At 37.4% G+C, this 26,876-nt stretch overlaps 1 protein-coding gene across 3 annotated transcripts in view; it reads right to left on the reverse strand.

The window, feature by feature from the left end:
- Positions 1 to 26,876, reverse strand: part of LOC136779244 (neural cell adhesion molecule 2-like) — a 172,183-nt gene that overhangs the window by 102,840 nt on the left and 42,467 nt on the right. The gene's annotated exons all lie outside the window — the stretch shown is intronic.

Below are 26,876 nucleotides of genomic sequence, written 5' to 3' on the forward strand. Positions count from 1 at the left end.
GTGAGGAGGAGAGGAACGCGCGCGCGAGCATTGGATGATCCGTTGAAGAAGTGGCAAAAGCTAATTCGAGGGAGCGGAGAGACAGTGATTCGGTGCGCGAGGGCTTTAATTTGTGAAAGTTAAGTCTCGTTATCGGAAGACTTTCGTCGTGAATATAAAAGTACAAGCGGACAAACCGAGCTTCTCCTTCGACGAGAGCTATATGTGTATATACGTATACATATATATATATATGTATAATAGTATATATTCGGGCGTCACTGTAATCCGAACTTTTCTCTTTTTTTTATCTTGCCACACTAACGCTGCGGCAACGACTGAAACGAATTCCCACGAAATACGCGAAATTCGCATCGCGCTTTTGCTCGGTACTTTGAAATCGCATCGTACAAGCCAACTCGGTCCGTGGACTCTGCAATTTCGCTGCAATTCCCGTTCAGCCAGTGAGACGAAAGAGTCGGAGCGCGTCAGTAGCTAACCCTGCTCTTCCCCACCTGTATATATATATATATATAGTCATCGTGCCTATACCTCGTTTGGTTAGGGCCGCGAATTTTCAACCCCCTCCCCCCTCCCCTCGACAGCCTAACTTCCATTTTGTACTCTACAGAACTGTATACATATATATATATATCTTTGCGCCAATTTTGCTCTTCGCACCAACGTGCTTTAATCCCAAACTGTGTGCATATGCATATACACACATACACACACCCCTTTTAAATGTAGAAACTTCACCCCTCCCCTGCAGAAAATTCCTACAGTTTGTCCTCGTCACATTCGCTTCGCTCATCTCACCCCTTTGCTATTTGCACAGCTCCGCGACCCCTTTCCACCCTCTCTGTCGGATTAACTAAACGGTCCACGACGATCTCGAATTGCAAACAGCATCCGCACAGCTCTCTAAATAATAGATATAAAGCGAGTGAACGACGACGACGCCGCCGCTGCCGCCGACGAAGACAACGTGGAGGAGGGGTGGAAGGGTGAAAGAGGGATTTGTACTTTTAGAATTTCCAGCGATAGAACGCATTCCGTGTGATAATTGCCGGGAGTCGCTTTGTCGAGTTGGCCGCTCCAGATTGCAAGTCTGGAAACAAGCTGGCAGTCTGGCTGCTGGAAGACTAGCACCACAAGTAGTATACTATATATATGTATGTATGTATGTGTGTATGTGTGTGTGTGTGCAGGGGGCTTGGGAGTTTCCGGCCTTTGTCGCAGTTCCGTTTCCTGGTCCCTTCTCCTTTCTACGAGTAGAGTTTCACAGGGAGGAGCTGTCAGGCATTAGTGACTGGTGCGGGGGAGAGGAAGGGATGCCCAAGATGGATTCGAGCGAGCGTCTCGCGTTATATGGAAACAGCCGGGTATCCGGTAATATCGAAGACTTTAATGAGATTGCTCGATGGAATTACTACCCTTATGCCTAAATATTAGCCATCTCTCACTCTCTCATTTAAACTTTGCACTTGCCTTATTACTTTGGCGAATCTCGCGAATCACTGAAATTACATAAAAGACGAGGAACGTCATTTGGATGTCTCAGAGATATCCTCCTTCATGCACGTTGCTATCTATTTAATGGCGTTCCCCTTGTAACTATATATATATATATATATATATAGTCTACCTCTAAGTATATGAGTGGAGGTTACACGACTCTTTATCATTTTTTTCAAAGCTCGCTCGATTCTTTTAATTGGAAAAGTACGAGTAAGTAGTCTTGGCAAGATTTACGATATTTCCTTTGGTAAGAAAGTCTTTCTCTTTGTCTTTGCGAATTTATATGTAGTAATTGGAGGAAAGAAATACGTAGAAAGAAATACAGAATAGCAAGGGTGCATTTCTTACAGGACTCCTCCGCGCGTTTACGAAAGAACTTAAACTTTCTTCCAGATTCTCTGTTCCTCCTATCTGGATTGTTGCGGCCTGTCTAGATTCAAGCAAGATCCTTAAGCGATCCTATAAATTAGTTTCGAGATCCTTGGGCCAAATACCGATTGCTCATTCTGTCGCACTCTACGTTTTCTCCCACTCTGTCTATTCTTTATTTTTATACGCATTTTTCTTATTTTTTTCGTCCCAAATTTTGTCCATCTGTATTGTTTACTTGAAATTTCTTTTACCATTCCACCCAATCATTTCACAAGTTTTTTGTTTTCATTTACCTTACTTTTTTGGAACATTAAGAATCTTATATTCCTCAAATCCTCCCCAAATCCCTTTATTTTGGTGCCAGTTTGCTGCTCCGACCACCCCTAAACTCTTATTTCAAGGTTTCTCATTGTTTTCACTTTTCCTCCCCTCTGTTGTTTTCGCTATATAACAACACGATACACCTCGCGTAACTTTCTTCTACCAAATTTTTTCCTTGTGAAGCTTCATTTTATTCCTCCCTACCTTTTCCGTTAAAGATTTAGAGAGTTGCGAGCGTTTCCAGCTACTATTCGTCATTTTTTGGTCAATTTGCCAGGCTTACTTTTACCAAGTACTTTTTCCGGGCCATTCCTCATTTGCTGCTCCCCTGATTTCCTCCTAGACCACTGTCCAACCTCCCTCGAGTTATCTGTTATCAAAAATTTCCCATTTTGCTCCCCCCCCCTCCCCTACCCTCTCTCTCTCTCTCTACTTTCCTCCAAAGTGGCTACGGACGTTCTTCTTGGCGTGGCGTCGACGAGTGCAAGCAAAGTAACGCCTCCGGCCGTTCGTCGTTTCGTAACTTTTTACTTGCCCCGAAGGCACAGCGGTATTCGCCATCCTTTTCGCCGAGTTCCATTCCTTTTTCATCCCAGCTTTTTCATTTCTCCCGTTACTGCGAGCTGGTAAGGCATCGAGAATCGAGCTTTTTGTCGTTTAAAAGTAGTCTCTTCATTCGTCCATTCGCGGCTCGTGATTTCAAAGCGGAAATGGCCGAAGGACGAGAAGAAAATGACGGAGATCGAGAAAAATAGATAAATAAAGCAACGATAAAATTACAAAGTGCAACAGATTAATCCTAAATATTTCTTATTTGCCTTTCCTCGCGAACCACTGGAGTTATGATTGCACCTCTCCACCGTGTCATTAATTAAACGATTTGACGCTCCGTGAGCCGGTCGAGTTTCTAATGATTTTTTTTCCCAGACTTGAAAAACAAGTCTCTATAAATAAGGCTAATATATATGATAATCGCTTAAGCATCTTTATCCTCAAGTTTCCCGTATCGTTTACGATATATAGGCTGACTTTCTTGCAACTTTTTCCTTGCGTCAGTCTTTTCCTCGAGTTAGGTCAGGCACGAGTATCACTCGACGAAATATACGAAACAAATCCTTATACATAAAAGTCGAGCTCCTTTTCTTTCGAATAATTTATTAATGAGTCCGCGTGGGGAGAGGCTGAAAGCTTTTGTGGAAATATAGAGCAGGGATTTGACGAAGAATATACTATATATATAGCGAACTTACTTAACCTATATATATAGATTGACTAGTAGACGTATTAAGTGCAGAGTATAGGAAAGTGATTCCTGGCAATACATGTAAATCGTTTGGTACTTAGGGCGGCTTCGGAGTGGTGTAGTATAAAATGGGTAAAGAGAGGCGAGAAGAAGCAAGCAAGCATGAAAGGCTGGATCGATCAACGGTGGTCGAAGAATTTTCCTGCGAATTATCGCTCTCCCATATAATTTGCAATTAATTCATAGTCGAGTCTTCTGGTGGCACTAATTTCTCAGGAAATTAATCTAGCTGGATAACGATATCAGGTAATTGTATGCACTCCATTACGGATGAGAAGTGGGAGGAGGGGTACAGGATAATTACCGAGGCAGAGAAGCGGTTACTTGCTTGGATACGATGCCGTAACGCAATGGAGTAATTAGCTTGGCTGCGTATAAGTAAGGAATAACTTTTCTCTTTGGTGCTAACTGTATCTTCGTATTTTAGTATAGGTATAGCAGGGAAGGATGGCAATTATTACAGGGATGCCAATGTGATTGGTCGGCCTAACCCAACTCCCGAATGCCGAGTACCTATACCGTGGAGGACAGCTTAAACTGAATACTGATTAGGCTAGAGCCAACGTTATACTGAAATAGTGATTATGCAAGCATCACGTGTGCCACCGTGCGCGAAGGTGTATTAGTTTCTTGCGAAAAACTTTAATTATTCCATACCGAACGATCTGGTACTATACGCTCGTGCTGCTTTCGCGCCAACTCGTGTGACAATATAGCGATATTGCTACGCCGGGATACCAAAATCAATTTAGCTCAGTTTTACCATATCTATACCATTGCTGAATTGATTTAACCATGTTGCTTCGGCTTGCAACGAAGCTGCAATTGCTTAAAAAGCTGTCTCAGCGGTGCACTTGCACAGTGACGAATATAAGACTGTGCATGTAATGGTAGTTTTTCTTGGACGCAGGGATAAATAACGCTAAACGATAATTCATTATGTTTCACGGCTAGTAAACTTTCCATTCTTAAGTTTCATTTCCATTTGAATTTCCCTCACGGTCGGATTCACCGCAATGGTAGGTGCATACTGCGATTTCTTTGCTACATTACCCCAACAACTTGCAAAATTTGTTGAGAGTGTGAAGAATTTATTCTTGCCGCAAGAACTTCTCAAATGGCCAGACTTTTCGTTTCATTAAAATTCTCTGTCAAATCCCATGCACACATTTTTCAGAAAGCTCTCCGTTCCAGCCGTCGCTATATAACATTAACACTTTTAATATAGAGAGCCCCTATATGTATATACATATATATACGCGCATGGCTATAATTTTGTTACACACAGTCGCGAACAACAGCGCTTTGACACAAGTTGGAAAAGCTTTTTAAATAGCTGTTGTAATAAAAAAAATGTCGTTTAACTGGATTAGTTTGATAAGCTAGCTGTAACGCGCGAATGTAGCGAGAAGTGATTTTAATGAATTATTGATGGGTGAAGGATGGATGGCGTTATGTAGTTTGTAAAAAGGGCTTTGGGATAGAGATTGAATTTCTGGCGGAAATTTGAGCGATAACACTGTGTGGAAATATGGTCGCGATCGGCCAGGTTCGAGGGAAAAGTGCATGGATCGATTTTATCGGTTCTTCTTAGAAATTTGTTACCGCAAGCGGGGAGCTACACCGAATGGTTCAGAATTTCGAGTATTGCTCAAACTTTCCAAATAGGATTCCTAGCATTGTAGCTCGTATTTGCCGGGAGGAATGGACTACCGTGTCTCTCAGTCCTACTAGATCGATTTTCCTTTAATACCCGGCTAGCACACGGAGAAAAATGATTTTAGTTAATTTAGCAATAAATGAATTGCTAAAAAAAGATCGCACTCATAACAATATTTATATTTAAAAAAATAGTTCACTGTTGCTAAAATAGCAATTTAGAATTTACAATAATTTTATTGTAGAACAAGCAATAATGCAATGTTAAGTTAACCATTCATATTTGTTAAAACTACAGGTATATATCAGCAAAATTTTATTGCTATTTTCACAACAAAAATTATATACGATTATAATAAAGATTGCTATTTTTGCAATATTTCTTTAGTTAAAACAACAATTTATTTATTGAGTATTCAGAGCAATACCACAATAGTTCTTGTTACTAAAAGAGTAGTTACTACATCCATAAAAATATATGTTATAAGGAGAAGAGCTTGTATTTTATACAAATGCTTTGGTTAGCTTTTATAATTATGTAAAATAATATCGATAGCTGATGGCCTAAAGTTGAAAATAATATATACATTTTTTATAAGTTCCGCTGTTATTCCAAAAAAAGATAAACTGATGGAGAGGGCATTCTCATTTTTTGCTCTAAACCGTCTTGTTTATGTCTAATGCGCATAACCGTTGAGCGTTGGCATAGTTGGCGGTTAATTGCATCAGAACAGTGTGTTGGGAACTAAGTGGCCACAGGACAATTTTCAAACCGAATATAAATACGCGTGATCTACCTAATGATAAAATTAGTGCACAAATTACATGGATAAACTTAGTATCTGATTATTTTCAATAATTATATCCGTGTCTCGATTATTATTCCCCAGTTGTAAAGTGCAGATTTTGTGTCGAAGTAAAGATATTATATATACTATACGGCATTTTGGGATTAGTTTCATATCCTCTCTCAGAAATAATTTTTGATGAAAGATAACTACAAATAAAGTAAGTACATTGCACATTCGTTTAACATACTTTTTTACCTAAAATTTATTGTATTTAGTATTCTAAAACTCTAACTACATATGAAATTCTGGCTCAGACCTGTTTCGATCGGCTCTACATATACCGTTCTCTTTTCATCATTTATCCATTGTTTATTGGTTTGACTATTTCAACCTAATCTAAAAAGCAATCATTAAGCAATACGAAAACAGTCACGTTGCTAACCGAGACACTCTTGTACGGTAAAACCTTAACAGTTTTTCTTTAATATTATATGTAACAGATTTTTTGTTTAATTCTTAATTATAGATGGCAGATGAGTTTGTAAAACAAAAGCTATGTGAATGGAAATTGGAAAATTTAATAGAGAATTTTGAATGTAAATTTATAGTTTCTTTTTTTCTACTTGAATAATTTGTTTTCGAGTTCTAACTGTTTATCTTCTTTGTAAGCTGAGGGTATTGAGGAGGAATCATTTGCTGAGTTAAATAAAAATAATATTAAGGAACTGATACCCAGACTAGGCGAACGTTTAAAATTTTTAAAGAAGTTTGAAGAATATAAAAGCTCGTTGCAGGTAAAGTAAATAATTCTTTATAAATGATTTATTAAACCATAAGCCAAATTATTAAACACTGCAGGGTGACAAAAAATCTGGAGAAGACACAGAGCCTATAACGTCAACATGTAGGTTCATTTTTATTTTATATAATAATTGTTTTAATTTAAAGTGTACGTTAGAAATTTTTATTACAGCATTAATGTTACACACAAACAAACAAAATATTCAATCTAAAAATAAAGTTCTTTGTATTTTGGAAAATTCTGTCGAAGGAGTGGTAATCTTAAAAGTTTACAAAGAGACTCAAATTTTAACTACGCAGCTAAGAACAAAACTTGTAAATTTAGTTATCACTCATGAATTAAACAATTCTAAAGATAACAAGTAAGAATAATTTAATTGTTTTAAAAGCTCCAATTAATAAAAAAAAATTTTAATAGAAGAAAAAAATTTTTCAGAATATCAACGATTACATTTTTACAAATATGTGAGGATATTGTTGCAATTTTCCCAACAGAAAAGAAGGCAATTATCAAAAAATTAATATCTTACCATAATCATTATATATTAAATTGCTATTTAGTCATTTACTGTTAAACATTAATTTTATAGGGAACATATTATATACCATATACTCAAGAAAATGGTAAAGTGTTGCAAGCTAGGGGAAAATTGTGGTGTAAATATTATAATTTAAGACGCATATTAAAAAAGTTAAATAAAAATTCTACGGTGAATGTCTCAGATGAAGGAAGCAATACTGACTTAAGCGAAGAGGCAATTATTGATGGTAATATTTGGATATTGACAGGTTTATTTAATTTACTGTATTAAAATAAATATTGAATACTATTGTACAATTTTAGATACATATGAGCCATCAGATGAAAATAAGGATAAATTACAATGGTTAAAAAATTCAAAGGAGCCATGGAATCAAATTGTAGAATTTTGGAAATCAACTAGAAGAGCAAGAGAAATTCAGTTCAAGAAAGAAACACTAATTTATGATTATGTTGAATCATTTACCTGTTTAAAGCAAGCGTTAGGCTATACACTTGTAAGTAATTACTTAAGAGATGTTACGGTTACTTTTTACTTATGTATAAATACATTATCTGTAATTTTATTTCAGATTGAAATAGATTTTGCTCAAAAGTACCCAGGAAAAGAACTAAGTTTATTTGACAAGTGGCCAACATATTCTTTAAAAATATTGAATATTGCAAAGTCATGCAACAGAGTTGACATTAAAAATTGCCTAGATATATTAAGTATTTCAGATACAGAAGGTATATGTTTTAAATAATATATTAAAACAACTTTAATATAATTATTTTAGATATTATATTTATAACCATCTTGGTATATTATATTAGATTTAAATTTTCAGAGACAAGGTCAATAATTGCTTTGCGTATTCTCCCTTTATTGATTCCTATTGTTTCCATTCGTAGAAACAATAATACATGGCGACCATCAAAAATAGAAATTCAGGATGGATTCTTTATTCGAATTAATGTAAGCAAGCTTTTCTATTAATTAGTTAAGTTTCAAACTCATAAATTAAAGAAAATATTAATTATTGATTTTAGACTGTAGCTGATCTGCAACCAACTATCCAAAGACGAAGAGAAAAAATGCTTAAATATGGTTTAACAGTTCAACCATTTATAGTAATTATCGGATCTTCACTCCAGCGAATAGAATGCAGCTACGTAGTTATAGATAAAATAATTTATCTATTAGAGAACACTTTGAAAGCGGTGGATATATGTTTTAAATCATATCATGTGTTTTCTGCATTATATCCATATGAATGTGAGCAGGTATGGATGTTTTTTCAAAAAGTCATATATAACATATCTACCAAATGGGATAAGAAATGCAGAATGTCAGTTGGATTAACAACTTTTATATCTGATGTTGAAAATGAAAACTAAAACGCGTTTTTAATATTTAATTACATTAATTCAGAAATTTAAGTTTGTTACAAATCACGAAAACAATGCCGAAGTGCTATACATGCCAACAAGATTTTGACTTTATTAAAGATTTAGTAAGGCATATAAAAAGTTGTCATTATATGTATAATACAAAATTGACATGTGCTGAGCAAGGATGTATGAGAGAATTTGACAATTTTTCGGTTCTTACGAGACACTTGAGAAAATGTCATGACTTCTTGTCAACTAAAAATGAAATACCTACAAATAATATTTCTACCTCTTTTGACGATATAAGAAGTGATGTTTTAGATAATGTTTGTGATTTAGCTTTTAGCTTTCCTGCTCCCCCTACACTTAGTTCATATAATACAGCTGAACATGTCAACTTTTCAAAAGAGTTTAATGAATCAAATGCATTTCTTAATTTCAAGAAAGAATTTTTGTCACGTTTTATTTTTTTTATTATTAACTTGTATGGGAATCGTTTATTACCCCGAAACTGCATACAAAATATTATCCAGGAGTTATCTAAATTGTCTGAACCAATAGTTACTTATTTGAAGACAGTTATTGGTCATAAATTGAGCATACTGGGGGATGAAAATGTGTCAGCTTTAAGTAATACATTAGATTTCGTAAAAGACACAGTAAATAAAATGTCTTCAGATTATTTACGAATTAAGTATTTAAAGGATAATGGATATTATGAGGAACCACAGGATTTGGTAATCGGCGAAGCTTTAAAAGAAACAATTTTACATGATAAGATTGTTTTAGAAACTGGTTATGAGACTATTAAATACATTTCTCTTCGAAACACTTTAAAACGTTTTTTTGAGCTGCCTGATGTTTTAGAAATGACACTACAATACTTAGATGAATTATCTACATCTAAACTTATTATTGAGAATTTCACGCAAAGTAATTTATGGAAACAGAAGACTCTGTCATATCAAGGTAAAATCGTGATACCATTATTTCTTTATTTCGACGAATATGAAGTCAATAATCCGTTAGGTAGCAGGTCTAGTATCAAAAAGTTAGGCGCAGTTTATATTTCTCTTCCATCTTTACCACCCCACTATCGGTCCAAACTAGAAAATATTTTTTTGGTTTTACTGTTTTATGCAAGAAGTAGAATACATTATGGAAACGCAGCAATTTTTAAAGTATTAATAGATGAACTTATTGCTTTAGAAGAAAAAGGTATTGTAATAGTTACACCAAATGAAAGTGTGCAGGTTTTTTTTGTATTAGGTCTTATTATAGGAGACAACCTTGGCTTACACTCAATTTTAGGTCTAGTTGAAAGTTTTTCGGCTAACCGGCCTTGCCGTTTTTGTAATATCAGAAAAGATAATTTAACAAGTAATAGTTTTATCGATAATTTTATTAAAATGAGATCACGCTATGATTATTTAAACAGTGTAGCAAATAATAATGTGTTTGATTCTGGGATAAAAGAGGAGTGTATATGGAATAGAATTCCAAGTTTTCATATAACGGAAAACTTTGTTGTTGATATAATGCACGATGTTTTAGAAGGAGTTTGTAAATTTGATATCTCTTTAATTCTTAAATATTTTATAATACAAGTAAAATTATTTACACTGGAAACACTAAACTGTAGGATTAAGTTCCTTAATTACGGTTACATAGAAAAACGTAATAAGCCACCAGAAATAAAAAATCTTGATAATATAAAAATGTCGGCTTCCGAAGTATTTTGTTTTATTCAGCATTTATCATTTTTTGTAGGTGACTTAATACCAGAAAATAATAGTTATTGGCAATTGTATTTGCTCCTAAGAGATTTGTTAGATTTAATCACAGCACCATATATTCATAAAGAATATCCTAATCTTCTTAAAACTATAATTCAAGAGCACAATGAGCTATATGTAGAGCTTTCTAAATTTAATTTAAAACCAAAACATCATCACATGATTCATTACTCTTATGTAATGCAAATGTCTGGACCGCTAGTTCACTTATGGTGCATGCGATTTGAAGCAAAACATAGACAGGGCAAAATTTCTGCAAATGCAACTACATCTAGGCGAAATATTATTCACACGATATCAGTCAGAGAATCGATAAAGTTTAGTGAGCGTCTTATTTTACATAAAGGTTTTACAAATGAACAATCGATTGGACCAGACATACACCCAATAAATATTAACGAACTACTTATAAAAAATAAGTTATCTTCACGCTTTGAAAATTATAAATATGTTAAATGGGTTAGTGTCAATAACTTAATTTACAAACTTAATTTGTCTGTACAAATAAACGATGTCCCAACAGTTGGTAAAATAACAAAAATATTAATAAATCAAGAAAACAAAATTTGTTTTTTGTTAAGGATATATGAAACAATAGATTATATAGAACATTTTCATGCATACCACGTTAATGAAAAATCTGAATACATATATATAGAATACATGCAGTTAATAAATCAGATACCATTTTTTGTAATTGAAGCAAGTAATGGAAATATGTATTTTTCAAACAGTAATAGATTAGTTACTTCGGCATTGTAATCGTTTAGGTTTTGATATATATTATTACTATAAGTTTGTTTAAATAAGCGAAAATAATTTTTTTAACAAAAAAAGAAAAATGTTTGACAAAATAGTTACTATGAAAATTGAAGTAATATTTTACTTTTGTTTTATTTGAATTTTTTTTTACGAAATTTATAAGGATAAAAGATTTAATGCAAGATTGTGTGTGTGTATTAAAATATAATTATATTTATGTTTTTATATTATATAATATATGTCTTTCTAACGTTTTTATGCAAAAATAAATATGCATTGATGGAAATTTCTTTCTAAAATAAATCGTATTTTTTTCTTCCTTAAAGAGATGAAAAAAGTGCAATATACTATATTGTGTTTATACGACATACTATTATAAAACATTAAATCGTGTTTTAACATTTCAACGAAGATATAAAATATGATGTAATATACATTATAACATGGCTCGCAAATTTGTGCACTTTTCAGTCTTTTACTATAAGTCTCTAATACGGATTCCTTATTAGTGATTGTAGTAAACAACTGATAAATGCAAACATTTTTGAGCCCTGCATTATAATAATAATATGTCGTATATGCAATATTATATTGCAATAAAAAACTGCAATGCAGAATTGTTAATAAATAATACTGCCCTAATATTGTTAATTCTACATTTCAAGTATTGCAAAAAAAAATTGCAATGGTAATTAACAATAACTTTTGTTAGATTTTTCAAAAATTTAGTATAGTAATAATTGCAATACTGTATTAGCAATATTGTTTAGTAATTTGATATAACAAAAACTATTGTGCACTTATTTAACAATAAAATATTGCAAAAATCTACTACAAAAAAAATACAATAAAATTAATATAAAAATCGCTGGTCCAAATAGAGCAACAATTTATTGCTAATTCAGCAACTTTATTGCCATTTTTTTTCTCCGTGGCACGACCCCATACACATGCATATCTTGATACGCGCCGGACTTCACCGTGTGCTACCTGGTCACCTATAGCTGCCCAACTAAACGAATCAGCGTCAGCCGAAACCACACTACCCCGAAAGCTCGCTGTACAATACATCTATATGTATACGTGTGTGTAATATATACCGATATGTACTACAAACTCGCCCTGCTGCTCTGCCACACCTGCAAAACGTTACTTACACTCCATCTATATATACGTGCATGCAGGCTAAATTTCCAACTTGCATTACGTTTACTATGTAAAAGCATTCGTTTACATATTCAAAGTCTTCAACGCGCATATAGGAATACATGACAAGTGTCACAAAGGTGTTTATTTCTGGTGTTCTCAGAGCTAGCAGGTATCCGGCCTTAAAGAGCGAAGATGCATATGATATTACATAGGCGCATAGCTCACTGGACTTTGATTCGCTTAATCGAAAGTCCGCATGCTCCTGCACATTTATTTATTCCCCGTGTATGAGTCACTCGTACACACGCTCAATCGTCGATGCGACTCTGATTCAACACATTTGCACAGTAGTATAATGAAGTGTCGTACGTGACATGCACAGGAACATGTGAAAGCACTTCTTCCCACGCGTTACAGGAATGCCAGTGTGTACAAACACACCAGTTACACGCGATGGCTCTATGGTAGCTTGTGTTACAAGAATCTGATGTAATGCTAAAAAGCTCTGCACTCTGTGTGTCCACTGGTATAATCAACTGTAAAATTCAGCTTTTCGATCGAATTATGCGTCGACTATTCTCGTTAAAAATGTAAATACGAAAGTGTAGACCGATAGGCACAGGTATTGTATGGACGATATACTTTTTTATCCAGAATTTCGCAGTTAGCATATTGAGTACTACTGTGCCGCGGACTCGTAAACTAGAAATATTTATTTATGAGAAAAGTTTTTCCAGCGATATCCAATAGCGTAATGATTAATGGCAAAAAAGAATCGTTATGTTTGATGCGCGTCCTGCTATATATGGGTATATGTGCAGAAACTGGCACAGAGCGAGTTTCAGGTGAAGCAAAGTAAAATGAATAAAAATAGAAAAAAAAAAAAAAATAATTATTGAAAATAAAATTTAGCACAATCATGACAAACGACGACTGGCGATTGATATTGAAAGAAAATAAGCCATAGAAAATAATCTTTGGATGCAAGTAGCGCACCTCCACAAGGATATAAAAGTCTCTGCACGCGAAACTCTATTTACGTGCTTACACAGACGTTCTTGATCCCCTGGGAAATAGAAAGTTCGCGAAATAGCTATGTATGTACCTGCTAGCCATTTTCTGTGCCTGAATCGAATGTTTGCTCCATATCAACTGGTTTGTCGAATCAGACCACACTTCGCCCTTAACCCACACGGCCCTCTTGCGTAGTACTGCTAACAAAACCTATGTATTTTGCGAGAGCTATGGAAGCCTAACGCAAAGTACACCCGACCCTTCACACTTTATTATTTGATTTCCTGCTGCCCGTTCATTAACTTTTACGATCCAACGTCTTTTCATAGACTAATTGAAGAAGCCCTGGGTAAAATAGCACGTTTTAATGTTTAATTAGAGTTTCAACGTGCCAATAGTAAAAGCACATTACATCTATATATTAGTCTTTGTTAATATTTTCATTTACATTATTAATCATGATTGCGTGGTCAATTTAGTTGATTAATATTTAACCTATTCATGCAAGTTTCTATCGAATATCCATAATATTTGAAGCAGCATCAGAGTTCAATGTGGTTGCTAAGCCGGTCATACGTCATGGCTTTTTAACAACTGAAAAAGGTGATTGAATCGTCAGTATCCTCCACTTCTGCGCGCATGACAAATTAATTAAAACAATGATTTATTCCGTATGTAGTAATCGTGGATATAATCGATAATGAATTTCAAACTGGCATCGACTTTGCCGCTATACGCGAAGAGGAAATAGAGATGAAAAAATGAGGAGGTAAAATTTGATGGACGATAAAAGCGCAAGCAGTCCTTTTGCAATGGTTAAATATTGCTCCGGATGAGGAGTCGTGCATCGTATATATTATCCAGCAGCAATGTTGCATATTTTGCCAAGAGGGCAGCCCGTTGCGTCGCTTCTAAAGAAGATAGGAAAGAGGAAAATTGTAGTCTTAAAACTAAAGCAAGTGTGAAATAAAACTATACTGCTTTATATCCATTTCCAAAGGTTAACGTTCATGTAAAAGCACCACGTTCTATTTTATATTTCGAAGATACTTTCCGCGCAAGTGTATAGTAGACTTTTTTACGATTAAACTGCAATTTTCCAACTGCGTTGGGTCAGTTGACCCTTCCGCAGTTCACTAGGCAGTTTAGTAGGGCCATCTGTCGTAAAACCGCTGACTTCTTTGTTTAGTCGAAGCGCAGAGGCACAGTTTGGTAGCTTTGAACGTAAATGCTTGACTCTTTACTCTCGGTTGCGAGTCTCGCTCTTTATTGCGTTTCTTGACGCAAGTAAAGGTATCGCAGCGGTGAAACGATTCAACGACCCTATGCAAGGAATCTGCGCACTCACACACGATCCGTTCTATCTCGTTACGCCACCGCAGTAGGTATCGCGACCATGGGATATCACGTCCGTCGAGCGAACGACTCCATGGAAATGAAATAAACGATGACAATGTAAATGCGATAAGATTATGAATCAGAATAAGAATATTCCTGGTACAGTGGCAGATTTTACGAGGAACTTCCCTTTTTCCCACAGCCTTGTTGCTAGAAACTTTTCAACTTTTTAAACTTGATAAGTTTTTTCGTCATCCGGCATCCCCTCCCCTCGCGCTCTCCTCTCACCGCTAGTTTAACTTTAACACGCAAAAACCTGCATTTACCACAATCTGCATTAAACATGTCAGCAACGAGCCTTTTAGCCGTTTCGGTAGTCTTTTCCCTTCATCTCCATTCTCCTCTATTTTCATTCTTTTTATCGACTTTATGGAACATTGAATTCAGGTCAACGTTTCGGCGAAAACAAGTCAAGAATCGCTTTGGATCTACCATTGTAGCGGAGAACAGCTGCGAGTTGGGGGTCCAGAGCCAGATGTATGTGTATATATACAAAGAGGGAGCGGACTACAAGAGCGTCTTGTGTTTCGTTTCTTCAACTTTTGTGCGAGAGACGCTTCTTCCCTTTAACCGCAGGGAATGCAACAGTCGAATCCTTTTGATACGCGTTACAGCACGTGCCATTTGATACGTCTAAAGCCTATGGAGCAAGAAATATGACACCAAATTTCATTTCCATGTTGAACAAAGGGGGTGGCGTGCTTCGTCGAAAGGAAAAGTAACAATTGGCCTATACACGAATGGATATATAAATGTTTCAGGAATCACTGTGTAGGAGTCGTGTGGTGTGATAGAAGAGAATTGTAAACGAGAGACATGGAGTTGAGGAGAACGAAGCACGCAAGATGGAATGACAGTGTGTTTATATATATATATATACATATCGTCGTGTGTGTGCTGCGTTACCTCCGCTTGAAATATACCATAACATGTGTGTATATGCGTTAGGAGACAATGGTGATATACACTGCTGCGAGTATTTTGCGGGACCATATAGCAGACAGTTTTAGACGTATAGCCAAAGTCCGAAGTAACGATCGACCAGGCTTACACGGAACGAGAGCTCTCTACTACCACTTCCGGTACCTTCGCCATTCGTAAAGTATCGCGTAATACTGCTATAATGTCCCTGTAACCCCCTGTAACTTCTCACGGCGCACTAATGGGAAAAACTAGTGCCATTCACACGCACGCGTCAACACACACAAACACACACTTTTGTATCCAACGCCCTTCTCGTTCTCGTTTTAATGTGGCTATCTATGCATATAACAACGTCAATGAAATAATGGTAACGATCGCTATAATTCTTCCATCTTCTCGGCTGTGCAAGTTTGCCTGATCCAATAAAAAAAAAAAAAAAAAAAAAAAAAAAAGAGAGAGAGAGAGAGAGACAAAAAACACAGTGCAGCGGGGAATGATATATTCAATCCGAGCTTGTAACGTTATCTGTGTTAATTACGATATGATGGGAATTACGAAACCAACGCAGTATTTCTTAGGGGATGGATATCCGGAGAAAGTATCGGAAACAGAAATAGCTAGACAGCATTCCCATACGATACGCTCCCAGAGCGGCTATAAATGTCCGCTCGATCGAGAATAAATTAATCCCAGGATGTCCTTTTGCTAAGCAGCAGGATACTTTGCCGGTCTTGCTTTACGCTTTTCTGCATTCTGCATCCTCAGAAACGAGCGCTCGGAAAAAGTTTCTCGCATGGATGCAGCAATTCCGAGCGATAAGCTCTTATACGTCCCTTTTCAAGTTTTCCGCTTCCACTTCCGGCTTCCCTCTTATAACTACCGCGTGGAATTACATTAAAACAGAATATGATGTTACCTATGCTTCACAGGTTTATTTATTCGAAGCGGTACGTAAAGAGCGTTCCATTCAATTTTCAATTAAACTTTTCTTTTCCTTTCTTATACACAGTTGAAACTTTGAATGAAACCTATACTTATGTGCAGCATGGAGTGTTACACGTGTTGTTACATTTTTAATGATATTTATTTTGAAATTGAGTTAAGTCGTGTATTGTGGAATTTATTGGTAAGAATATATAATTAACCGATAGTCATAGTTTCATGTAAAATTCGTCGATATAGAGAGAATAATATATATTAATTACATGTTCATGCCATGTGTAATAGTATAAATTATCATTGATAGATTAATGTATAAAACAGAGTGCACTGTAATGTAGTAGTATGTTTATCTTGAAAGTTTGAATTATTCCATGTTGCTCTCTATAGTAGCGAGGAAGAATCTTGTTGATGTAAGTGTAAAAATGTTAGTCTGTCGAGAGACGTACGTGGAAAACACAAAAATGTATACCGTGCCTTTCAACCTGTATATCTGTATTTTCTTTGTATTCGACTTTCGAGCCGAGGAAGGAATGTAAAGTTGTTATAAAAATACATTTTTAATCTCATGGGTCTAACAAATGTAATAAAATTGATCTTTGAGGAAAATACGTATAAAGATAATTAAGTTTTACGGTAAATATAAAGGAAGAAGTGAGATTTAATTTAATATTACGCTATAGTAATTTGTATTTGATGGTTCATTATCTTTCCAGTGTAAAAGTGATCTACAGTGCTTTAGCGTTTCAACAGTAACAAGACGGCTGATTAAAATTTTCTATCAGTGAAATTGGTAAAAGAAGCGATCTACAAAGTAACTGGATCGGTAAGAGCTTTAGCATACTATCCATTTTGATCGCGCCATTTTATTTCATCCATATTACATCAGACCTTAGAGCGTCACTAATATTATTGTTTTGCTCCCTCGAAAACATATTTTTCTTTCATAAGTTTAACCACCATAGTGCACGGTAAAAAATTGCGCTTCTACTACAATATTGACAAAACAGCGCGCTTTTGTTTGCATCCGTTCAATTTTTTCCACTCGTATTTTGTACGTATGTAGTTACATTCAACCTTGCAAAAGCACGCTACTTAAATAACAAAATTGAAAATAAAACATTTCGACATTACATTCGGCTTAGGTTTAATTCCATTAATATTTCACCGCTTACCAACAGTTTTTGCACCACCAAAATATACGACGTTCTTCATTCAATTTTAAACGATTTTCATTAAGCAAACAGTTTACATCGTAAATTTATGTGCATTCGTGTTATACGCGTGTATACACGGAAGCTTCACAAAAAATATAGGTTTGATCATGCGAGTAGAGATTTCTATTGAATTGCATTTTTTTTTTGCTCTCTCGTAAAAGTAGAGTTAGGTAAGCGCTTGTTAAGGGAAGATCGATGGCTCATTCAGCGTGCGATTGGTGTACCGTGGGGTAGCGTTCTTAATTTCTACAGCGAATTATCCTGAATGGGGCAGGCTCGAGCCTCGATGTATTCACACCAGCTGTTTTCAGCATCATTAAACGATACTGTACGAGTTGTAGCTTTTATTCCTAAACTTCCGCCCTATCATCCGCCGCAGACTCCGGGGAAGGTTTGCCGTGGCTAATGTACCACGTCATTCGCGTGTCAGCATGTGAGTGGGCAGATTCAAGCGTGCGTGTGTTCCAGCGTCTGTGTTTGTGCGCGTCGGTGCAACCTTACCTCACCGGGCTTACCCCCATGGCTTCTCGCAAATACTCCGTTTCCCAGCCATCATCTGCCTGCTCTTCTGTGCTTTTCTCTCTCCCTCTCATGCACCCACACACCCGCACACCCACACACACACTCTCTCTCATGTCCCTCAACGTGTCCCAGCTCCTCGACCCCTTTACGCTACTTCCTCCCCCCCCCTCTCCTGCTGCTCCTTCTCGAAACTGGGCCCATACCTTCCACTCTCGCAGATAGTGCTTCTGTACATACACTTATTACCTCTCTTCTCCGGTACTGCCTCAAAATCTATATGTACCCTGGCGTCGTAGTGTACCACGCGCATCGGGCATATACGTGCCAGTGCACTGTGAGTGTGTTTGCCCTACCACTTTGCTTCCAGCGGAAAGAGCAAAGGATATCCCGGGCTTCCACTATACATAGTATACTACTCCCCTCTCCTAATCGCCTTTTTCGCTTCAACGTCCACCTTTGCCAACGGCAATCCACGAGTGCAAAGATTCGCGAGACATTCTCAACGTGTCCGAGCGATCTTTCATAAAGATTCTTGCCTTCCTATTGGACAGCTTGGGATCTCTATTCACGTAGAAATAATCAATTATCCGATAGCGGGGAGACGGAAAAAAGCATGACGAAAGAATCGTTGCAAAGTTCCCCCCTGCCACGTCTGACGAGAGATCGACCTTTTCTACTTAAGTTATGACCGAGAATATTTAGAACAATTGCAAGTGCTCTACTTTGCGAACTAGTATAGCGAGCACAGTGTCAGGTGCGTTTATACTCTCGAATCATCCACGCTTCAAACTTGGTGATTGCAGTGGTTTATTTCCGTAAGTGGTATGACGTAAACTGTCGGGCCCACTCGAAATTTCAATATAAATCAAACTCAAATATCTGAGGCTTGCTTTTCATAGTTCCTCGTCGAGCTAAATGTACGGAAGAGCAGTTTTCGAACCACGGATTATGAGATGCGAGTAAAATTTTGTTATTACATGGAATACGAATTATTATAGAGATACGAAGTTTAACAAATAGATGGTTCAACGTCAGTTTTGAATATATATAGTTAGTTAATCGTTTCTAATAAAAAGCAAATTGAAATTTGTGTTCCCCCGGAGCCATTTCCCCGTTATAGTTTGCTTCCTTCGGAATTCGTATGGTACGATGCGCTACTGTGAAAGCGATGGGGAAAGTAGAAGAAACTGAAACAAGCCAGACATTTGAAGGAAAAAATGTTTTCAAGCGTACAAATATAGGTCGCGCAGGTGTATCAATTATAGGAAATTGTATAGGAGTAGATTTAAAGGCCAGGTGATCGTAATTACTTTGGGAAAAGCGATCTCGTTGGTAGAAACAAGTCTCTGGCAAGGTTGTACCGTTGAGAAGCTAAATTACGCCAAGTCTTCATAGCTGCTACTCGTCGTCTTAGTCGACGTTGTCGTCGGCGTAGTCGTCGTCACTACGATCAATATTTTCATACAAACTCCCTCCAGACTTAAGTGACTCCCTGCACCACACTCTCTCCATCGCGAAACTCTCTAGGAACAGATGAGTTCTCGATTCGAGCGACGATTAGTCAAAACCATAACAAAGTTGGAGCTACGAACCGTAAGATTAAACCATGAAATTCGTCACGTTGCCATGTGTATGAGCCTATAAACTAGCTGCCGTTTTAAACAAGTAATTCATTTTTCCACGCCAAAGCCCCTGATAGCAAAAATTTTAATAACAATCCGGTCAAAAGGACGATTAGATTCATGAGATAAGCAGTGTTTACCGCAAGAGCAGCCTAAGCCACTCATGCATCATAAAAGGACCAATGAACGAGGAAAATTAAACGAGCAAAGATTGATTATCGAGTTTCAAAAGAATGATTCGAAATCGATAGTAACCGAGTTCGAATGTTTTCAGCGGATAAGCGGAGTGTTTCTGGCCCGATTGTACTTCGGCAGTGGAAAGTTTTCGCAAAAATACTCGAGCTCTTCCTTTAAGCGTGGAATGCTAGGATTGGTTGAAAGTTTCTGCCTTTCCACTACAATGGGAAACTAGTTAAGAACAGCTTAGATTAAAATTCTTGACCAACTAGTTGCCTTAATCGTTCCGATACATATTTATATGATTCGTCTTTCCGGATATACTCCTCGTGTGCATATCTCGCTTTCTTTCGTTTCGAGCTTAATACGAACGAGGTTAATTAACGTGGAATTAATTATTGGACTATTGTAACATTTACGATTGATCCTAGAGTGCAACAAGACATGTTGGTTGCTAATCAAACTGTCGCTGTGCACAGATACACAGCAGCGGGAGGAGACGTTGTATTTATTGGGATACCATTCAACTAAAGTTGGTCAAACAGTTACAGCCCTCGAGCAGAATCGTTAACTAGCAAAGAATAGTCGGGGGGATGCTAACGACCGCGTTTCAAACTAATTTTTCCCAATAAAATTCCAATTACAACGATAAGATACATTTATTCATCCAACCCATGACTTTACGCCTCGTTGATTTTTCTGGGTTCCTCAAAATTCAGGTTTATTTTTCACATTGGTAAATTAAATCATTATAAAGTCAATACATGTCAGCCCGAGGCGTATTTATCGTGGACCAATCGTTGAGCCGATTCTATGCGACGCAGCGAGGTGAAAAAAGCGCGTACGAAAAATGGATGGGGCTGCGAGGGGATTGAGAATTGTGGGTGGCGATGGACGATGCTGGGATGACGGGAGGTGGAGGGGGACAGGGGACAGGGGTGGAGAGAAATCGAGGACGAGGAGATGGGAGTGGGGGGTACTCTAGGTGGCGCGTCGGAACGAAAATTTCGCTGGAAAGCTATATTCGTGGGGTTTGCCGCGCACGCAGGGGGTTGCTGGGGTGAAACTTTTGTTTTCAGAGTGGCAGCCTTGCCAAGGTTGCACAATGGCCGGACACACTTCACCTTTTTGCATCTGCCATTTCGCGGCGATTCTGCCTGAGTCACTGCATACAAACGCACCTATACACGTTTATTGTACATGTGTACGTATGTGTTGCTGCCGGACTCGCGATGCGAACAGAGGGGCAATCTACATAACGCGATTAAAACTACGAATAATCGGTGGAAAATATCAATAATTTAGCGTACATGCATTTTTCTAGCGGATATACCTGAAAATCAAACTTTCTTACTGTGGTTGCATGGGATATTGAAAGGCCGAAAAACGCGAGAGATTGCCGTAGGTTTGCGATTGAGGGAGAACCTGGTGCGTGTATTTATTTATTTGCGTGTGCACGTCTGTGTGTTTATATGTATGCGCTATCGAAGTTTATGGTCCGGCTGGCCAGAGAAATCACTGACGATGCGCCAATCGGCTGCTCTGGCCGTACGATACACTCGACTCTCTATACCGGACTGGCAAACACGTCGGCTGCAATTTAATCGCGCGTGAGCCCTACGGAAAATATACACACAGCATCGACCAAATTCGAAAGGTGCTAACTCGCCGTTCGATCGTTATCGAGCCTTTGCCATTCGTAAATTTTCTCACTCATAAAATTCTCAAGTGTTTTAACGAGCTTTTCCCCCCAGATTTTCCAACTAGTCAACCACATTTCACTACTTCGGTTAGTCTTTTCCCTATATACACGCTACGAAACTCTGTAAAATAATAAATCGTACGCTCGTCATCAATTTGTTCTCGACGATTTAAAAACAGGACCCAATGATTTGGCCACTTGCACGAGACTTTATTTCAATAAATTATAACCGTTTGGATTATATTTACCCAACGAATCGACTTTTCCAGGAAAATGTTCCATTTGTTAATTATTCTTCACTTGAGTGTAAAATATAGTAATTTAACATTGCTCGATATTTCTGTAGGATTGGAAACTTTTTAAAAACTGTATTTACAGTAATTTATTATTCAACGAGAAAATTGCAAATTCAGTATCACTATTATCATTATTAGGAAAGGTCGATTTTAATTAGATTTTATTTGCAGAGATAACAAAGTACCAGAGCAGTACCTAGGGGAAATAAATCTTTCAAACAGTATTCGAGAAGGATGCAGCGCTCTGCACGAGGTTCATAATATTGTATGCAAATGTTTATAACTAAATTAGTCGAACTGCTGTAATAACACGCGAGTGCTGTTTTATCAACTGCTGCCGTTCAGTTAGGTTCGACTTTCGGTGGACATTCGTTGAAATTAATAGTATACAAATGATTAGTGGTTGGTATAATGTTATTACTATAATTTGTCACTAATTAGTTCCGGAGTGTAAGCAGTTATTTCGTCTGCTAATAAAGTTTCATTGCCGAGATGTTACGAGTTATCAGTGTCCGTATTCTATAGCTGTTAATTGTAGATCAATCGTTATCGTTAATCGATGTACACCATGGGGAGTATCGAAAGCTGCGCGTCTAATTACCATTACCACCTTTATATGGCAATCTCTTTTCTGCATAATAACAACAGTAAAAACTGATGAGAAAAGCGATAGTGGAATAGAGCGAGGGGTGTAAAGTTTTCTAATCATGCACTAAGCAGTTATAACTAATTACAACTGTATCCTTTATATGCCGGTAGATATTTTAGTTGGCATAAATCATCATAACTCGTCAGTATAAAATTTAAGGGATTTCCTTCATTTGGCTTTATCATCTCTATTTTATAGGAAATTTTGTTAAGCAATTTTTTACTACGCTTGTTTACTGGGAAGCTTCCCCCAGTGTATATATAGTTTATGGATGAAATTTCAAACGTGTAATACTGTAACATTTTTTTTAAATTCCTAATGGCCCAATTGAAATATTAAGTATAATTAAAATATGAAACTAATTAAGCTAGTTGGCGAGGTAAACATCGCGCTATTGTTAGCATAGCAGTTAAACAATTAATTTGTTACTGTTGTTACGCTCGAAGTGGGTAGATTTCGGAGGAAACATTATTATAGGGAGATTGGGAATAATTAGCGATATTGTAACATTGCAATAGCAATTTTGGATGATAATTATTAGAGGAACTAAATGATTATGGGCAGTGCATGCAAGGGGCCTGGCTGCATCGTCTTTGCGAGAGCCATGTTATTTGCATACATTCTCATTAGACACCTAGCCCACCGAGGGCGAGCCAAAGTAGATAAGGCAATTTGGATATTGCACACTATTCTACCTTGTGAAACAATAAGAATACCTCGGGAAATCCTGGAAAACGTTGAGTTATAGCCGGGTTTTCTCAATATTTGCTTTTTGCGAAACCACCACTGCATTTCCTCCACCCCATCTCTCTCTCTCTCTCTCTCTCTCTCTCTCTCTCTCTCTCTCTTGTTCAATTTACAACCCCCTCCTCAACCCTAAATTTCGGTCTACCACCAATCCTCGCTATCCTTTTCCCATTTCTTTCGCTGCCGGCTTTTCATATTGTTAAATATAACCTCCCAGCTAGCTTACGCAGCTTGATCCAGCAATATCACCCATTAATTAGTGCATTAATTACCACTGATGGATGTAACGAAATTTTCGCCTACCCGCCGAGTGTCGACTAACTTAAGGGCATTCACGGAATAATTTAAGTGGCTGCAGGAATTCCGACTAATTAATTGTACTTGCTTGACGGCACTTTATTATGAACCGTTTTATATTATTCCATCAGTAGCGAATTGCTCAATCGCTTTATTAAATTTCATACTCTTCGCAAAATGAATCAGGCTTGGACTAATTAGGTAGATTAAATATCAAAGCACGCTGCTATATTTTCTACACGAAAAGTAGATACATTTTCGCGTGGACCACGGTTAACTCCAGCTGCAAACATTCCAACAATAATTATACCACAACTGTGTAATAGTTTACTAATAAACGTACAACACTTGTACACGGGGCTCCTCTTGGCTCTAACAGTAGTAGAGGTCAACGATTGAAGCGCATCAATTTTTTATAGCATTTCTAATACATATAGAGGACTGATACAAAGGGAATTGTTGGGTAGAAACATTATGCATATTGATTGGAACAAATGGATGTTTGCTCAAACTTGATACGACAGTATTATACAATATACAATAAGGTGGAATGAGAGAGAAATTTAGGTATATATATATATATATTTATATATGTATAGGAGTCAGGGTGAAGGGTTCGTTAAATCCATGTTGACTCGACAAAGCTTAATCAACGCGATCCTCCAGGAGGCAGGGGAGAGGAAGGAGTTGTTAAATTAGTTGCTTATCGCGATGGTTAGCAGCCTCTTTTAAACGACAATTAGTCAAATTAAATAATTGACAAATGCTGCTGGATTGTGCGGCGAAGAACGGGTGAAGAGAAATTGAAGAGGGAGGGTAGGAAATGAAGCGTGAGGGAACAAGGACGGTGTGTATCCACGATGTCTTCGAGAATGTAGGCTCGCGACGGCCGGGTTATTTGCATACATTCTCATTAGGTGCTGGCACGGTAGGATAATTTGAATATTGCACGTTACTCCTCCTGATGAGACGTAATTCGAGCGGTGCTCGTGAACAATTCCGCGGGGTGGTTCGGCGGGAATCTTGATGAGGTGTTTCCCCAAACAGACAGATAGCTTCAACGGCGCTTTATGAATAACTTCCTTATCCTCCTTTTGCCGGCTTACAAAATCACAACCCGATCCTCTCATTAGTGCCTCTCCTCGCGAAGCATCAATCAGCCAACTCGTCTATTTCCGCGTCATAACTAATAAAGTCTCTCGGAAACTTCTCCCATACAACTAAACAATCTTTTCAAAACTTTGCTTTGCACCACTGAAATTCGCCTTTCGAACGTATAATAATAAATAGAGCATGCGTTTGAAATTTAACGCTTCATGAGTTTATCAGCAATGGCGTAGGGGGCTGAATATCATATATATATATATATATATATACACGTATGTGTGTGTGTGTGTGTGTGTGTGATAACGAAGAGTTTTCACCCAATTAAAGTTATCTCCATGTTTTATATCGTGTTTGTGCTTTTGGTTTGTAAAAAGTAAGCCTATATTATCATCACGAACACTTCTTATTACGGTGCATAGTTGGCACGTAGCTTTACTTGAATGAAGAGCTTCAGCTAGTTGCGCAATAACAGCAGATACCACGGTCGAAAAACGTTGTGTTGCGCTAAGCTAAACTGCCCGAAAACTCGGTCGTACTTTAATTAGCAATGTGTCTTCCCTCATCCTCCGAAAGTTGCTGCTCTTCTTGCCATTAGGTCTGCATTCCGCCTGCTCTCTCTCTCGCAATTATAAGCTATACTGCCATGTATAATTAGATTTCTTACGGATGAACGACGTATTCAGCAGCCAATGAGAACGAGTAATCACGATTCTTGTTGGAACGAAGACTTTTCGCAACTTAATTTCAAAAATCAAATCTGAAAATTCGTAGACACTTAACGACCCAATTTTTCTACAAGCAAAACCTGAGGGGAATACTCTTCTATATATTTTTAGAATACCCTGCTAATTAACGATGACGAGGCGAGAAACGAGAAGAATATGTTACTCGAGATTACTGATTAATATTAGCGCTCGCGTTAACCAAATTTCACTCGTCTCCGCTATTTCTCCAAGGACAAATCACGCATCTCTCAAGGGCTCATTGATATTTCTCACGGTGCGAGGCATATTGAATTTTTCATCGTACATAATTGGATTAATTCATGGCAATATGCACGCTCGCGATTACAAAGAGAAAATAAAGAAAGAACCGGGAGACTCTTAAGTGAGACTGGCGTGATGAAAACAAACGTCGAGGAAAGACTGAAAGGCAAATTTGATTTATTTGAATCGAAATCCAATAAAACGTCTCCTTACGGCGAATAAATTTTTCAGCCATATCGTGAAAAGTTTGCTTCTCTATCTTGGGCTTGCGCCGATATGCCGTAGAGATCATATTTTCCCCTATATCAGTAGTTCCTTCATTTTTGCCAAAAGGATAAATTCCAGTGGAAAAGCTGTCAAATAACGTTTCGTTGAAAAAAGTCGAAAGTGCTGGAAACACACAGCATAATGTCGAGCTGGTTGGAGCTTACAGGTTAATAAAATATTGTTTTAATTGAATGGAATATCTATACATCTGATCATAATATCGTACATAGTAAACCGGAACAAAGTTTATGGGATACTAGCTAGATTTAGAGGCAAAGAATCAAATGTCGTTTATCAGTGGGTCTAATAAACAATGAAATTTGTCTTTTATGGCGAATGGGATGTTTTAGGGAGGCCGAAAGGCTGGGAGGACGTAAAAGGAAAAAGCACGCGTTGACGATGTCATTCGCAGGGAGAACGGCAAAAGGGAGAGGGGTAGATGGGGGGGGGGGGGGGGGGGGAGTCCGTCCAGCTAGTAAATCTTCGCGGCTTTGTTTTCGTCTCGATCCAGCAGGCGCGCAACGCCGACTGCCGTATAGCTGCATGCTGCAGCAGCGTCCGTCCATTCGGTTTTGTTTTCATCGGGTGTGAAAACGCCAGTGCTGCTTTTCCTCTTCCATTTCGACGCGCACTTAATCGAGAT

Source organism: Prorops nasuta, unplaced genomic scaffold (genome assembly GCF_024137725.1).
Source record: "Prorops nasuta isolate Cenicafe-Biocafe unplaced genomic scaffold, Cenicafe_Pnas_1.2 PNAS00002, whole genome shotgun sequence".
Lineage (NCBI taxonomy): Eukaryota > Metazoa > Arthropoda > Insecta > Hymenoptera > Bethylidae > Prorops > Prorops nasuta.